Here is a 15,412-nt window from a genome sequence, read left to right on the forward strand (position 1 = left end):
TGCTTTACAGTAGGAACGGTGTTCCTTTCATCATAGGCCTTGCTGACCTCTCTCCAAATGTAAAATTTGTGGTTGCAGTCAAAAAGTTTAATATTGGTCTCATCACTCCAAATTACCTTGTTTCAGAAGTTTTGAGGCTTGTCTCTCACTGTTTTGCGTATTGTAGGCGAGATACTTTGTGGCATTTGCACAGTTCTGGCGACTTGACCATGAAGCCCATTTTTTTCAAGTGCCTCCTTATTGTGCATCTTGAAACAGCCACACCACTAGTTTTCAGAGAGTCCAGTATTTCTGCTGTTGTTATTTGTGGGTTTTCTTTGCATCCCGAACAATTTTATTGGCAGTTGTGGTCGACATTTTTGTTGGTCTATGTGACCGTGGTTTTGTGTTTACGGACCCCCGAATTTCCATTTGTTAATCACAGTTTGAACGCTGCTGACTGGCTTTACCAATTCCTTGGATATCTTTTTGTATCCCTTTCCTGTTTTATACAGTTCAACTATCTTTTCCCGTAGATCCGTTGACAATTCTTTTGCTTACATCATGACTTACAATCCAGAAACGTCAGTGGCTGGATGAAGGATGCAAGAGTCTATCTAGATCTCAGAAACTCACTCAGCTTTTATGCACACACACTAATTACAAGCAAACAGATCATAGGTGAGGATGTTACCTTTAGTAGCCATTCAAACCCATTTGTGTCAACTTCTGTGAACTTTTGATCAGAGTTATTTGGATGTTTTGGGTTGTCATTATGATTTAAAAAGAGAAAAGTTATTGTGAAAAGTTGAAGTCCGACTGAAACACGAAACCCAATGTAAGTCAATGGGGAAGAAAAGTCGGCAAAGAGTGGAGGACAGAAAACACACCAACAGTGCCCATTTTAATGCCAAAAAAATCAATTCTTATTCCTTAAGCTTGTCAACCTTAATTTACTTTATAATAATAGTTAGGCATTGAAAACTGGGGGTTATTTGGCTAAAGTTGTGGGGGTGGTAGTGCTGGCTCCAGATTTTCGTGGGCCCAGGGCCAAAGAGTGTCACTGGGCTCCTTTAACACATGACACAATTCATGATCCTTTGATACGGCAGAGAAATAGCGGTACAGTATAATGAAAAATACTTCAATTCTTACATCACATGACTGATATCCATTTTAAATTCTCCAATAGCTCCAAAAACAGACAGTATATTACTCCATATAGTAATATGGCCACCGCATAGTGCGCCATACAGAGTAATGAGGCCCATATATTTCTCCATACAGAATCATTGGTCCCATATAATGTTCCATAGAGTATATGATGAGCTCCACATAATGCTACTGTATATGTTGTTCACCATGGATGAAGCTCCAGTGTCTTATGGGCCCAAATAATGCTCCATATATAATGGGCCCCATTTCTAATGCTCCAGTGTATAATGGGCCCTGTAAATGCTGCTCCAGTGACTGATGTCCACTCTTGGAATGCTCCAGTGTATGGTGGGCCCCAGATATCATTCTCCAGAGTATAGTGCTCCCCAAAAATTGCTCCCAACCTTTAAAATAATTAAATAAGTCTCCTCGCTAGGGAATCCCTGTACTCTGGACTCCTCGTCATCCCCATCTTCCATCTCTCTGCACTTGGACTGTTTAGGCAGAGGGCGTACAGACGTGATGTCATCGCGCTCTTTGACCAGAATGTCACTGTCAGGAAAAATGTTTGGTTTCCGGGGGCAGTATGGTTGCAAAGCTGAATCTTAAAGGAATGTCCAGAAGGGCACCACCAGGAGTGGAGCCTGCGGCTTAATTGGACTCAACACGGGCAACCTCAACCATGCCATCCACAAAAAAGCTGCACAGATTGCAAGCTTAATTCTGTTAACGAACGAGACTCAGGCATGCCCCCGTGGTCCGCGTCCAGCTTACTAGAGGGACACGCGAGGCTCTGGCACGCGAGATCGGCCAATAACAGGTCTGTCATGCCCTTACATGTCTGAGGCTGCATGCGTGCTACAGTGAAAGGACCAGCGTGTATCGCTAACAGGTGCGGATAACAAGCTGAACCCCGTTAGTGATGGGGATCTGGGATTACAATTCTTCCCCGTGAACAAGCATTTCCCAGTAAGTGCAGGTCAACCGTAATTCCGGAATTAGGCCTAAACGGCATTCCAGAAAGAATGCGAAAAAATTAAGTGTCCAAACCACAGCTGCTGTAGCTTGCTTAACAGCTGGGCTCCGCTGCTGAATAGCACACAGTTCTTACATAAACAGGCAGCATAGCTTGGTTCATAGGTGGCCAACTCTGCTGAGTAGCATGCACAGTTACTAGGCCCAAAGTATTAAGTGGTGTAAATGCAGTCAAAAACTGGTTCTTTCATAAACAGGCGGCATAGCTCGGTTCACGGGTGGGCTCCTCTTCTGAGTAGCAGACACAGTTACTAGGCCCAAAATGATTTTCAGGACAATATGCGGTAAAAACTTATTAGAAACACACACGGTGTAGCTCCTTCACAGGTGTACTACACCGCTGGCTACCAGACACCGCTACTATGCCCTAAAACTGTCTATTATCATTGAAAACCATTATTAATGTGAAAAAAAAGATACGCTTTTGTTTAACGAAACAAAATGTTGTAGTTCGACGAACGGATCTAACACCGCCCAAAACAGCTAGAATTTGAACTTGGCCAACAGTTCCACTCAAACACCACTCATCTGTAATCAGGAGGCAGACTCAGATGGTCTCAGGCTCAGTATGGATTCGACAAGATTGCAGAAAGTTGAGAAAGGGTACAGTACCACCGGATAACAGGTATATATAGCATAGTTTAAACATTTAAAATCTCCGTGTTTATTTCTCAGTATGGATTAGACAACAATCTAGAAAGTAGAAAAAAGGAAAATGTTTTTGAAGCGTACACCAGTATACACTGTTGGGGTATTTTTAAATCTTCATATATATTTCTGTCTCAGTAAGACAGTCCAGACTCTCCGCAAGAGGAAACGAGATGGATAAAAGTACAGACATAATGTCGAGTGATTGCAGAAATTTAGGAATTACTAATCACGGGAAAAACTCCCTGGAGAATTCTCAGAGGCGATGCTGACCTTCATTTACTTTGTGTGTGGAGACAGCGAAAACAGTTCTTTGTGAAGAAAGGGTTGCTGTATCGCAGTCAGGGGTGGATTAAGGGTAGCCAGGGCCCGGGGCAGTTCAGACTCTGTGGGCCCCCCTCGTCACGTGACGGGGGTCACGAATCGTAGAGCCACACTCTACATAGAGAATAATGGGGCCTCCAGCACCGACCTCCACCCGCAGAGCCGCACTCCACATAGAGAATAATGGAGCCTTCGGCACCGACCTCCACCCGCAGAGCCGCACTCCACATAGAGAATAATGGAGCCTCCAGCACCGACCTCCACCCGCAGAGCCCCACTCCACATAGAGAATAATGGAGCCTCCAGCACCGACCTCCACCCGCAGAGCCACACTCCACATAGAGAATAATGGAGCCTCCAGCACCGACCTCCACCCGCAGAGCCACACTCCACATAGAGAATAATGGAGCCTCCAGCACCGACCTCCACCCGCAGAGCCGCACTCCACATAGAGAATAATGGAGCCTCCAGCACCGACCTCCACCTGCAGAGCCGCACTCCACATAGAGAATAATGGAGCCTCCAGCACCGACCTCCACCCGCAGAGCCGCACTCCACATAGAGAATAATGGAGCCTCCGGCACCGACCTCCACCCGCAGAGCCGCACTCCACATAGAGAATAATGGAGCCTCCGGCACCGACCTCCACCCGCAGAGCCGCACTCCACATAGAGAATAATGGAACCTCCGGCACCGACCTCCACCCGCAGAGCCACACTCCCCATAGAGAATAATGGAGCCTCCGGCACCGACCTCCACCCGCAGAGCCGCACTCCACATAGAGAATAATGGAGCCTCCAGCACCGACCTCCACCCGCAGAGCCGCACTCCACATAGAGAATAATGGAGCCTCCGGCACCGACCTCCACCTGCAGAGCCCCACTCCACATAGAGAATAATGGAGCCTCCGGCACCGACCTCCACCCGCAGAGCCGCACTCCACATAGAGAATAATGGAGCCTCCAGCACCGACCTCCACCCGCAGAGCCGCACTCCACATAGAGAATAATGGAGCCTCCGGCACCGACCTCCACCCGCAGAGCCCCACTCCACATAGAGAATAATGGAGCCTCCGGCACCGACCTCCACCCGCACTCCACATAGAGAATAATGGAGCCTCCAGCACCGACCTCCACCCGCAGAGCCACACTCCACATAGAGAATAATGGGGCCTCCAGCACTGACTTCCACCCGCAGAGCCGCACTCCACATAGAGAATAATGGAGCCTCCGGCACCGACCTCCACCCGCAGAGCCACACTCCACATAGAGATTAATGGAGCCTCCAGCACCGACCTCCACCCGCAGAGCCGCACTCCACATACATGGCTGCTCTCAGTGCTCTGTGCGCACAGGACCTGTGATGAGGTCACAGGAGGGGAGGAGACAGGGGTCACATGATCGGGGGCCCTGACACCTTACCTCCTGTGATCTCATCACAAGCCTTTGCACGCTACCAGCAGCATCAGCGTTCACGCTACTTGTAGACGCTGCTGGTAGCAGAGCACATAATGCCGCCCCCACGGTCACTCACTTTTAGGTGGGGAGAAGATGGAGTGCCATTGCAGCAGCCAGCAGGAATGTGGTGGGGGCCCCCTTAGAAGCTCTTGTGGTGGGGGCCCCGGGGCTGAAGCCCCGCCTGCCCTGCCTATAATCCGGCCCTGCGCGGTGGCGGATTATAATGGGGAAATTTACTGGCCTGGGCTGTGGGCCCCTTAACCCCACTGGGCCCGGGGCAACTGCCCAAATTTACCTCATTATAATCCGCCACTGATCGCAGTACTGTTGATCCCATCACCGTTACTCATCTCCATCAAATTTTGATCACAAGGAGAGATGTAGACATGGTCCTCACTGCCTATCATGATCTGTCAGGTAACTTTGGAGTGCAAAAGGCAGAAGCCACAGGCTGTAGGCGATTCTATTGGATTGGCATGAGAGGGCACATTTAAAAATGTGGGCAGGAATGTCATACGTCTGTGAGTAGGAAAACTGAAAACTGATGATAAACCACCACTGCATCTCATTGTGAGTCGACGTCCATAAGAAATGGAAGCCATTGATCATCTGAAGCTAGAGCCCGGCCAGCAGGACAGGACATAGCTACGTCTTAACCATCAACTTCTATCAGTTCACCAAATTTGTAGTGGCAGTCCCAGGGAAGGATTTGACAGCCCAGACTACACAGTGGAGGAGCAGGAAGAGGTAAATATTGCAAATGCTGGGGCCCTGCCCAAGCAAGGGGGGCCCACTCGTGGGCGTCGGTACTGGCACTGGGCCCCTCATAGTACGCCGGTGTGTCTGATGGCGGGTGTGCACCCCCTCCGTCAGAGACACTTGATGGCCCTATGAGGGACCCTGTGCCAGTGCCGGCGCCCAAGTGTCGGCCCACCCACCTGTCCAGGGCAATGGCACTCGCACGGTTGCGTGGGCTAGGTGGTGACCCCGGCCATGGGGGGGGGGAGGCAGACCAGTTATGGAGGTTTAAAAAATGGCATATGTTGATGTTGGACATTCAGCAGCTGCAAATGGAGGAATTGGAGAAGTCCGAGGAAGAGGAGGACAAAAGCGAGCCATTTTTCTGGCAACCTATGTGTCATCAGGGGAAGGTGGGACAAAATCCTTTGAAACCCATGCATGGTTCATTTTAATGAAGGTTAGATCATCAACATTTTGGGTCGACAGACGGGTCCTTTTTTCTGTCAGGATTGAGCCAGCTGCACTGAAGACTCTTTCCGATAGCACACTAGCAGCAGGGCAAGCGAGCTCTTGTAAGGCATATTGTGCCAATTCAGGCCAGGCGTCCAGTTTAGAGGCCCAATAGTCAAAGGGGAATGACCTGTGAGGGAGAACATCGATATGGGACGTGAAGTAGTTTGTAACCATAGTTGACAACTGCTGTCTCCTGTCACTTTCAATCGATGCAGTATTACCAGTCGTGTGAGCGGGACTTGAAAAATCAGTCCACAACATGGTTATGAAACCCCTGTCTCCAACGCCACTTCTGATGTGTGCACCACGAACACCTCTTCCATGTTGCCCCCTACGGCTCGTTGGAGAACCATCACCGCTGCTGTGTGCTGGGAATGCCTCAAACGGTTTACCAGAGTTGCTTGTTTGTTAGCCAATATTAGGTCAAGGTTCTCCTGTGGCATGATGTTTTGGAATTTGCCTTTATAGCGTGGATCCAGGATGCTGGCCAACCAGTAGTCGTCATCGTTCATCATTTTGGCAATGCGGGTGTCCCTTTTTAGGATCTGCAAGGCATAATCTGACATGTGGGCCAATGTTCCAGGTGTCAATGATGCACTGCGAGTGCTGGGTGGAGGAGCCCTTTCTGGCAAATCCACATCCCTCCAGTCACGCACAAACCCTGTACCAGACCTTGCCAAGCCAACATTTTCTCTTGCCCCACGAGAAGCATCCTCCTCCCCTAAATAATCATCCCCATCATCATCCTCCTCCTCCTCTTCCTCTTCTTCCTCCACCTCATCCAGGAGAGGTCCCGGAGCAGACAATGGCTGACTGTCATCAAGGCTTCCCTCCTCCTCTTCCTCATCCTCCTCGGCTGCAGATGCCTGCATCTTAATGTGCGTCAAAGTTTGCATGAGCAGACGCATAAGTGGGATGCTCATGCTTATGATGGCGTCGTCTGCGCTTGCAAGTCGTGTGCATTCCTCAATACACTGAAGGACTTTACAGAGGTCTTTCAGCTTCGACCACTGCACACTCGACAACTCCATGTCTGCCCTCAAAGTGCCTGGCCGTGTATCATCTCACAAATGCATTACAGCCTGCCTCTGTTCGCACAGCCTCTCAACAATGTGCAGGGTGGAGTTCCACCTTGTTGCAACATTGATAATTAGGCAGTGCTTGGGAAGGTGGAGCAACTGCTGCAGCTTCTGCATACGACTGGAGTGTACGGGCGACCGGCGGATGTGCGAGCACAGTCTTCGGACCTTCTAGAGCAGGCCTGTTAACTCCGGATATTTATTGAGGAAGCACTGCACCACCAGGTTCAAGGTGTGAGCCAGGCAAGGTATGTGTCGGAATACTGAAAGGGCTATGGCTGCCACAAAATTCTGGCCGTTATCACTAACTACCTTGCCTGCCTCAAGATGTAGACTGCCCAGCCATGACTCAGTTTGTCGCTGCAAGTAGTCGGCCAGTACCTCCACGGTGTGTCGTCACCCAAACACATCATCTTCAACACAACCTGCTGACGCTTACCACTAGCTGTTCAATAGTGGGACACCAAGTGTGGAACACTGGCAGCTGCGGATGGAGTGCTCGTGTGACTGCGCTCTGTGGACGAGCTTTCGCTTCTGGAGGAGGAGGAGGAGGCGGGTCGAATGCCTACACCCAACTGTTTCCTATACCGTGGGCTAGGCAGCACTGTCCCACCGCCGCTGTCCCCTGTGGACCCTGCATCCACCACATTAACCCAGTGCGCAGTGATGGACACGTAACAGCCCTGGCCATGCCTACTGGACCATGCATCTGTTGTGAGGTGCACCTTTCCACTCACTGATTGCTTGAATGCATGGACAATGCGGTCTTTCACATGAAGGTGGAGGGATGGGATGGCTTTGCGAGAAAAGAAGTGCCGACTGGGTAGGTCATAGCGTGGTACTGCGTAGGCCATGAGTTCACGGAAAGCTTTGCTTTCAACCAACAGGTAGGGCATCATCTCTAATGAGATTAGTTTGGCAATGTGGGCGTTCAAACCCAGTGTACACGGGTGAGAGGATGAGTACTTTCTTGTCCTACTCATAGTCTCTGGTAGGGTGAGCTGGACTTGAGAGCTGCACATGGTGGAACTAGCGAGAGAGACTGAGAGAGGGTTGATGATGGTGATGGAGTTGGTGTTCTTTCTGATGGCCTAGATTCAGTCTTTAGTAGCAATAACATTGTGATTCCCTGACTGCTTTGGCCTTGCAACGACACCTCAACATTTGCTGCTGGTGGTGTGCTAACCGTTGGGCTTACAGTGGGGGAAATAATGTAGAGCTGCTGACTACCTTCATTGGGAGCAGTTGCACATGTGGTACGTGAGGTTTGGTTGTCCGTCCACGCTTGCAAGTGCATGGTGGTTAAATGTCTAAGCATGCAACTGGTATTCAAATTTCTCAGATTTTTCCCTCAGCAAAAGGTCTTTGCGCACTTCTTACAGATAACCTTTTTCTGATCATTAGGATTTTGTTCAAAAAAGTGCCACACTGCACTCTTCCTACTATGGAAGACATTTTGAGGCCTTGCACGCTGTGCTAATTTGACCATCTGGCCTAGCTGTCCTGCAACTCTTTTGGTTTTTGTAACCCGTTTTTGGACAGCTCCGGGCCTGCCAGATAACAGCTGTTGCAATGTCGATGCCTGCTGTGGATGCTCCTCCTCCTCTTCTGAGCTATTGGCAGCGGCAATGTTGACCCCAATGGATGCAAATCTGGGTCAACAACTGGGTCAACCATCACCTCCTCTTCAATGTCATGTGCACCTTCCTCTGTGTCACCGTGTAAGGTGGTATAGTATGCGGGAAGGGGCACCTAAGTTTTATCAGGGTCAGATTCTGGCTCAGTACACTGTGAGGACAATATAGTACTCTGAGTGAATATACCAGCAGATAAATCTAGCAGTGGCTGTGCATCAGTGCACTCCATGTCAGATTCTTTTTGGACTGGGTAATTCACGATTTGACTTGATAACCCAGGCATAGTATGTGAAAAGAGCTCCATGGAGTAATCTGTAGTGTGGCCTGCCGCATCCTTTACTTTTGGTAGGGGTGAAGGACACAAGGAAAGGTGTGGCTCCTGACCTTGAGCCTCCAATAACGACTCAGTGCTTTTATTTTTTGAAAGTTCAGAAGAGGAGGTGATAGAGCTGGAGGCTGTGTCAGCAATGTAAGCCAAAACTTGTTCCTCAAGCTCCGGCTTTAAAAGCGGTTTACCTACTCCCAGAAAAGTGAGCCTTCGAGGCCTTGTGGAGCCAGACGATGATGCAGGCTCAACACCTCCTGCATTAGGTGCTATTGTGCTTTTGCCACTACCAGCAGATCCACCACCACCACCAACACCATCATTACCAGCTGACAATCCCCGCCCACTTCCACGGCCTCTTCCAACACACTTCCTCATTTTTGGGAAAATGTACCCAAAATACCACCAGCAATATGGTACTGTATAGTATGGGGGTGAATTTGAATCTCCCTACAGACTTGAGGACACTGAACTAATATCTCAGGCCCAGTGTAGATTACACCTCAATATAACAGGCTGAAATTGGATGGTGTATAAAATGTCTATATAGGACTGGTGAGAATTTGAATCTCCCTACAGACTTGAGGACACTGAACTATTATCTCAGGCCCAGTGTACATTACACTTCAATATAACAGGCTGAAATTGGATGGTGTATAAAATGTCTATATAGGACTGGGGACTGGGGAGAATTTGAATCTCCCTAGAGATTTTAGCAAGCGAACAATGATGCTCTCAGTCCCAAGTATGGCAGCAGGCAGCCTAATAAGCAGGACTGCTGCACACAAAAGTGTGGAAAAATGAACGCTTGGTAACTGGGCAAAAAAGAGGATGAAAAGTATTTTTGCTTTTAAAAAAGCAGTTTGCACAGCAGTGTGAAAACAGCAATGCAGCTATCAGGGAGCCTTATAAGGCAGCCTAATAACCAAAAGAGCTGATGCACAAAAATATAGCCTCCCCTGTCACTGCACACTAACTGGTGTGCTGTACAGGCAAAATCGCTAACAGCAGAAGCAGTTTTTTGTATCTTCTTCCCTGCCTAACACTCTCCCTACAGAATCAGCAGCAGCAGCAGCTCTCCCTATTCTGAGATCGGCAGAAGTAAGATTGCGGTCGGCGTGCACGCCCTTTTATAGCCCCTGTGACGCCACACAAAGCAAGCCAATCGCTTGCATGCCCTTCTCAAAGATGGTGGTGACCGCTGCCTATGTCATCGCGTTGCCCACAGTGTGCGTCCTCCATCATTGGCTGAAAAAGGGCGCTGAAGCATCATTTGAAACGCGACTTTGGTGCCATGGTCGCCGACCTCGTGGCCGACCTCACGCTATGGTCGGGTTTCGTTTCATGAAACCCGACTTTTGCGAAAGTCAGCGACTTTTGAAATTGACCGACCCGTTTCGCTCAACTCTATCCACCACTAATCATAAGTGGAGAAAAAGTTTTGATGTTATCATTGATATTCTCTGAAAAAAGGCCAAGAAAGCAAAAATTCTGCCGGGGTATGTAAACTTTTGAGCATATCTGTATAACAGAAATTCATGTAGAATATTCATCATTTAAAAAAAGGAAATAAAAACAAATATGCAAATAAAAAAGGTAAATAAGAAATATGCAAAATTTATATTAAAGGGTTTGTTTCAAGATTGTTCTGCAGGAGTGCACCACTGACAATTCATGCTGGTGCATAGCTGAGCTGCTGCTGGCTCTCACATATTCCAAGCAGAGGCAGCACTGGAGGAACCCAGGGGACTGAAGTTGGCTGGATGCAGCGATTTAGCCAATTTCAGAGCATTTAAGTTATAAAGCAAAGAGCTTATAAGTGCTTGCTCCTTGCTATGAAGATGAGTCAAGGCAGACAGCAGAAGTCGGCAGTAACTAAGGCAAAGAGATGTACAGTATAGAATTAAAAATCCTTACGTTGTTGAAAATGGAAAGGATTTTTAATAAGACGCAAACTGCAAAGTTGCTTGATTTTACAAGCATTTTGCAGATTTACCCATTTAACAAAATGATAATAATCCCTTTAAAACTAAATGGTTCTTAAAGCAGTGCCCATCAATGAAAAAGTCAAGGAGTTCTTCAAGATACAAATATTGATGACTTATTCATAGTGTTGAGCATTCCGATACTACAAATATCGGGTATCGGCCAATATTCGCGGAATCGGAGATCCGATACTGCGTTCCGATATTTTTACAATATCGAATACCGGAATCGGAAGTTCCCATAATGCAATGAGCCAGTTGAGGATGCTAAGAAGTGTGGGCACATCCTGTTAGGCATGCTGAAATGATGTAATCATGATGCGTTATAATGGAGTGTGGGCGGTGCATGGGTGGAGACTGCGTGTCTGTGTGTGTGGGCGGGGTCTGTGCGTGACCATGGGGGGTCTGTGCGGGCCTGCCTGGGGTCTGTACGGGCCTGCCAGGGGTCTGTGCGGGCTGCCGGGGGTCTGTGCGGGCCTGCCGGGGGTCTGTGCGGGCCTGCCAGGGGTCTGTGCGGGCCTTCCTGGGGTCTGTGCGGGCCTGCCGGGGGTCTGTGCGGGCTGCCGGGGGTCTGTGCGGGCCTGCCGGGGGTCTGTGCGGGCCTTCCGGGGGTCTGTGCGGGCCTGCCAGGGGTCTGTGCGGGCCTTCCTGGGGTCTGTGCGGGCCTTCCTGGGGTCTGTGTGGGCCTGCCGGGGGTCTGTGCGGGCCTGCCGGGGGTCTGTGCGGGCTGCCGAGGGTCTGTGCGGGCCTGCCGGGGGTCTGTGCGGGCTGCCGGGCTCTGTCGGGGGTTATGTGTGTGTGCAGGCATCATCTGATGGGACTACAAGTCCCATTGGGCTATGCCTGCTACAATGACAGTGATTGACACATTAGCCAATGATGGAACAGTAGTAGTCCCATCATCCGGCTAATGTATTGAATGTAAAAAAAACAAACAAACATACATACTACATACATGCTACATACTACATACATACCACATACATACAACATACATACAACATACATACTACATACAATACATCCATACATTCATACAATACATACATATAGACATACAGTACATATAACAGAGTACATACTCACCATCACTTGTCACTTTGATCCCCGAAGCCAGTGTCATCTGTAAAAAATATTAAAATAACAAACAACCAATATACTCCCTGATCCGCAGAAATCCACGAGTGTCCCACGACGATCTCCCCTATAGAAGAGTGACATCTATAGGACCTTCAGTAACACACTGAAAGGAGACAATGGCTCCTGCAGTGCATCACTGAGAGGTTACTATAGTTCACTGGTCTCACTTTATGGCAAAAGCTGCGTGGGAACTTTCTCACACAGCAATGCCAAAAATGAGACTAGGGACTATTTTTTTACAGTGGCGGAGGAATACAGTGCGGAAGGATACCTTCCTCCCGTCATTGTATTCCTGTAGCCCCTAGAGAGCGGTCGCATCAGCTGATGCTGCTGTTCTCCACGGGAGATCATCGTGGGACACTCGTGGATTTCTGCGGATCAGGGAGTATATTGTTTGTTTGTTATTTTAATATTTTTTACAGATGACACTGGCTTCGAGGATGAAAGTGACAAGTGATGGTGAGTATGTACTCTATGTTATATGTAATGTATGTCTATATGTATGTATTGTATGAATGTATTGTATGTAGTATGTATGTAGTATGTATGTATGTAGTGCAGTTGTGGCCAACACCCCTGCAATTTTGTCAGATACTACTCAGTTTCTTCCTGAAAATGATTGCAAACACAAATTCTTTGGTATTATTATCTTCATTTAATTTTTCTTAAATGAAAAACACAAAAGAGAATGAAGCAAAAAGCAAAACATTGATCATTTCACACAAAACTGCAAAAATGGGACAGACAAAAGTATTGGCGCCCTCAGCCTAATACTTGGTTGCACAACCTTTAGCCAAAATAACTGCGACCAACCGCTTCCGGTAACCATCAATGAGTTTCTTACAATGCTCTGCTGGAATTTTAGACGATTCTTCTTTGGCAAACTGCTCCAGGTCCCTGATATTAGAAGGGTGCCTTCTCCAAACTGCCATTTTTAGTTCTCTCCACAGGTGTTCTATGGGATTCAGGTCTGGACTCATTGCTGGCCACCTTAGAAGTCTCCAGTGCTTTCTCTCAAACCATTTTCTAGTGCTTTTTGAAGTGTGTTTTGGGTCATTGCCCTGCTGGAAGACCCATGACCTCTGAGGGAGACCCAGCTTTCTCACACTGAGCCCTACATTATGCTGCAAAATTTGTTGGTAGTCTTCAGACGTCATAATACCATGCACACGGTCAAGCAGTCCAGTGACAGAGGCAGCAAAGCAACCCCAAAACATCAGGGAACCTCTGCCATTTTTGACTGTAGGGACCGTGTTTTTTTCTTTGAATGCCTCTCTTTTTCTCCTGTAAACTCTATGTTGATGCCTTTGCCCAAAAAGCTCTACTTTTGTCTCATCTGACCAGAGAACATTCTTCCAAAACGTTTTAGGCTTTTTCAGGTAAGTTTTGGCAAACTCCAGCCTGGCTTTTTTATGTCTCGGGGTAAGAAGTGGGGTCTTCCTGGGTCTCCTACCATACAGTCCCTTTTCATTCAGACGTTAACGAATAGTATGGGTTGAAACTGTTGTACCCTTGGACTGCAGGGCAGCTTGAACTTGTTTGGATGTTAGTCGAGGTTCTTTATCCAACATCCACACAATCTTGCGTTGAAATCTCTTGTCAATTTTTCTTTTCCATCCACATCTAGGGAGGTTAGCCACAGTGCCATGGGCTTTAAACTTCTTGATGTCACTGTGCACGGTAGACACAGGAACATTCAGGTCTTTGTAGATGGACTTGTAGCCTTGAGATTGCTCATGCTTCCTCACAATTTGGTTTCTCAAGTCCTCAGACAGTTCTTTGGTCTTCTTTCTTTCATTCAAGCTCAATGTGGTACACACAAGGACACAGGACAGAGGTTGAGTCAACTTTAATCCATGTCAACTGGCTGCAAGTGTGATTTAGTTATTGCCAACACCTGTTAGGTGCCACAGGTAAGTTACAGGTGCTGTTAATTACACAAATTAGAGAAGCATCACATGATTTTTCGAACAGTGCCAATACTTTTATCCACCCTCTTTTTTATGTTTGGTGTGGAATTATATCCAATTTGGCTTTAGGACAATTCTTTTTGTGTTTTTTCATTTAAGACAAATTAAATGACGATAATAATAACAAAGAATTTGTGTTTGCAATCATTTTCAGGAAGAAACTGAGTATTATCTGACAAAATTGCAGGGGTGTCAATACTTTTGGCCACAACTGTATGTATGTAGTATGTATGTAGTATGTTGTATGTAGTATGCATGTAGTATGTATGTATGTATGTATGTATGTTTGTGTTTTTTTTTTTACATTAAACACATTAGCCGGATGATGGGACTACTACTGTCCCATTATTGGCTAATGTGTCAATCACTGTCATTGTAGCAGGCATAGCCCGATGGGACTTGTAGTCCCATCGGAAGATGCCTGCACACAGACACAAAGACCCCCGAGAGGCCCGCACAGACCCCCCGGCAGCCCGCACAGATCCCTGGCAGGCCCGCACAGACCCCCGGCAGCCCGCACAGACCCCCGGCAGGCCCGCACAGACCACTGGCAGCCCGCACAGACCCCCGGCAGCCCGCACAGACCCCCGGCAGGCCCGCACAGACCCCCAGCAGGCCCACACAGACCCCCGAGAGGCCCGTACAGACCCCGCCCGTACACAGACACGCACAGTCTCCGCCCACACTCTTCCCCCCTCCCGAACAGGATGTGCAAGGAAAGAAAGGGTTTATTTTCATTGCAATATTTGTGTCCCATTGACTTGCATTGGTTTCCGGTATTGGAATCTGCGATACCCGATATTTTTGGGGTATCGGTCCGATCCAGTCCGATCCGATATTTCTCGATATCAGAAGGTATCGCTCAACACTACTAATCCAGGGTTAAGATCAGACCACAATACTTTTTGTCATTTGAGAAAATCGGGCTGATTATGATAATCTTACTCTGATCAGAGTTTAATCAGAGTGTGATCATAGTGGTCAAATTGAGGATAGAAATAAAAAAATGTTCATCTTCTCCAGTCTCGGATGTCATCCAAATGCAGTCCAATATTTTCTACGGAATTATTGACTTGCATTATCGACTGCAATCCTACAATCGTATCCAACTTGGACATGCTGCGGTCCAAGGAAAAAATCAGACATGTTCACGGCCCCATAGAATAACATCAGTCCAAGTGCGATCCGATGTTTTGTCAGGACGTACTCGGACCGATAATACGGACATCTGCACGAGCCCTTAGCATAGATCATCGATGACAGATCACTGGGAATTCGATTCTCAGTACCCCCTATGATCAGCCAGTTTAGGATATTGCAGCACTTTTGATGGTACGTAGGATAAATTGATCTGTCAGGAAGTACCCTGACATTCATTGGATCAGGTATTGGTATTCTTCTGAATCTACTCTTTCATCTCTTTT

At 47.8% G+C, this 15,412-nt stretch overlaps 1 protein-coding gene across 1 annotated transcript in view; it reads right to left on the minus strand.

The window, feature by feature from the left end:
- The window catches only part of LOC141097830 (5-hydroxytryptamine receptor 3A-like), a 43,369-nt gene that overhangs the window by 16,040 nt on the left and 11,917 nt on the right, over positions 1–15,412 (minus strand). The gene's annotated exons all lie outside the window — the stretch shown is intronic.

This window comes from Dendrobates tinctorius, unplaced genomic scaffold (genome assembly GCF_039654945.1).
Source record: "Dendrobates tinctorius isolate UK_male_01 unplaced genomic scaffold, ASM3965494v1 ptg000086l, whole genome shotgun sequence".
NCBI lineage: Eukaryota > Metazoa > Chordata > Amphibia > Anura > Dendrobatidae > Dendrobates > Dendrobates tinctorius.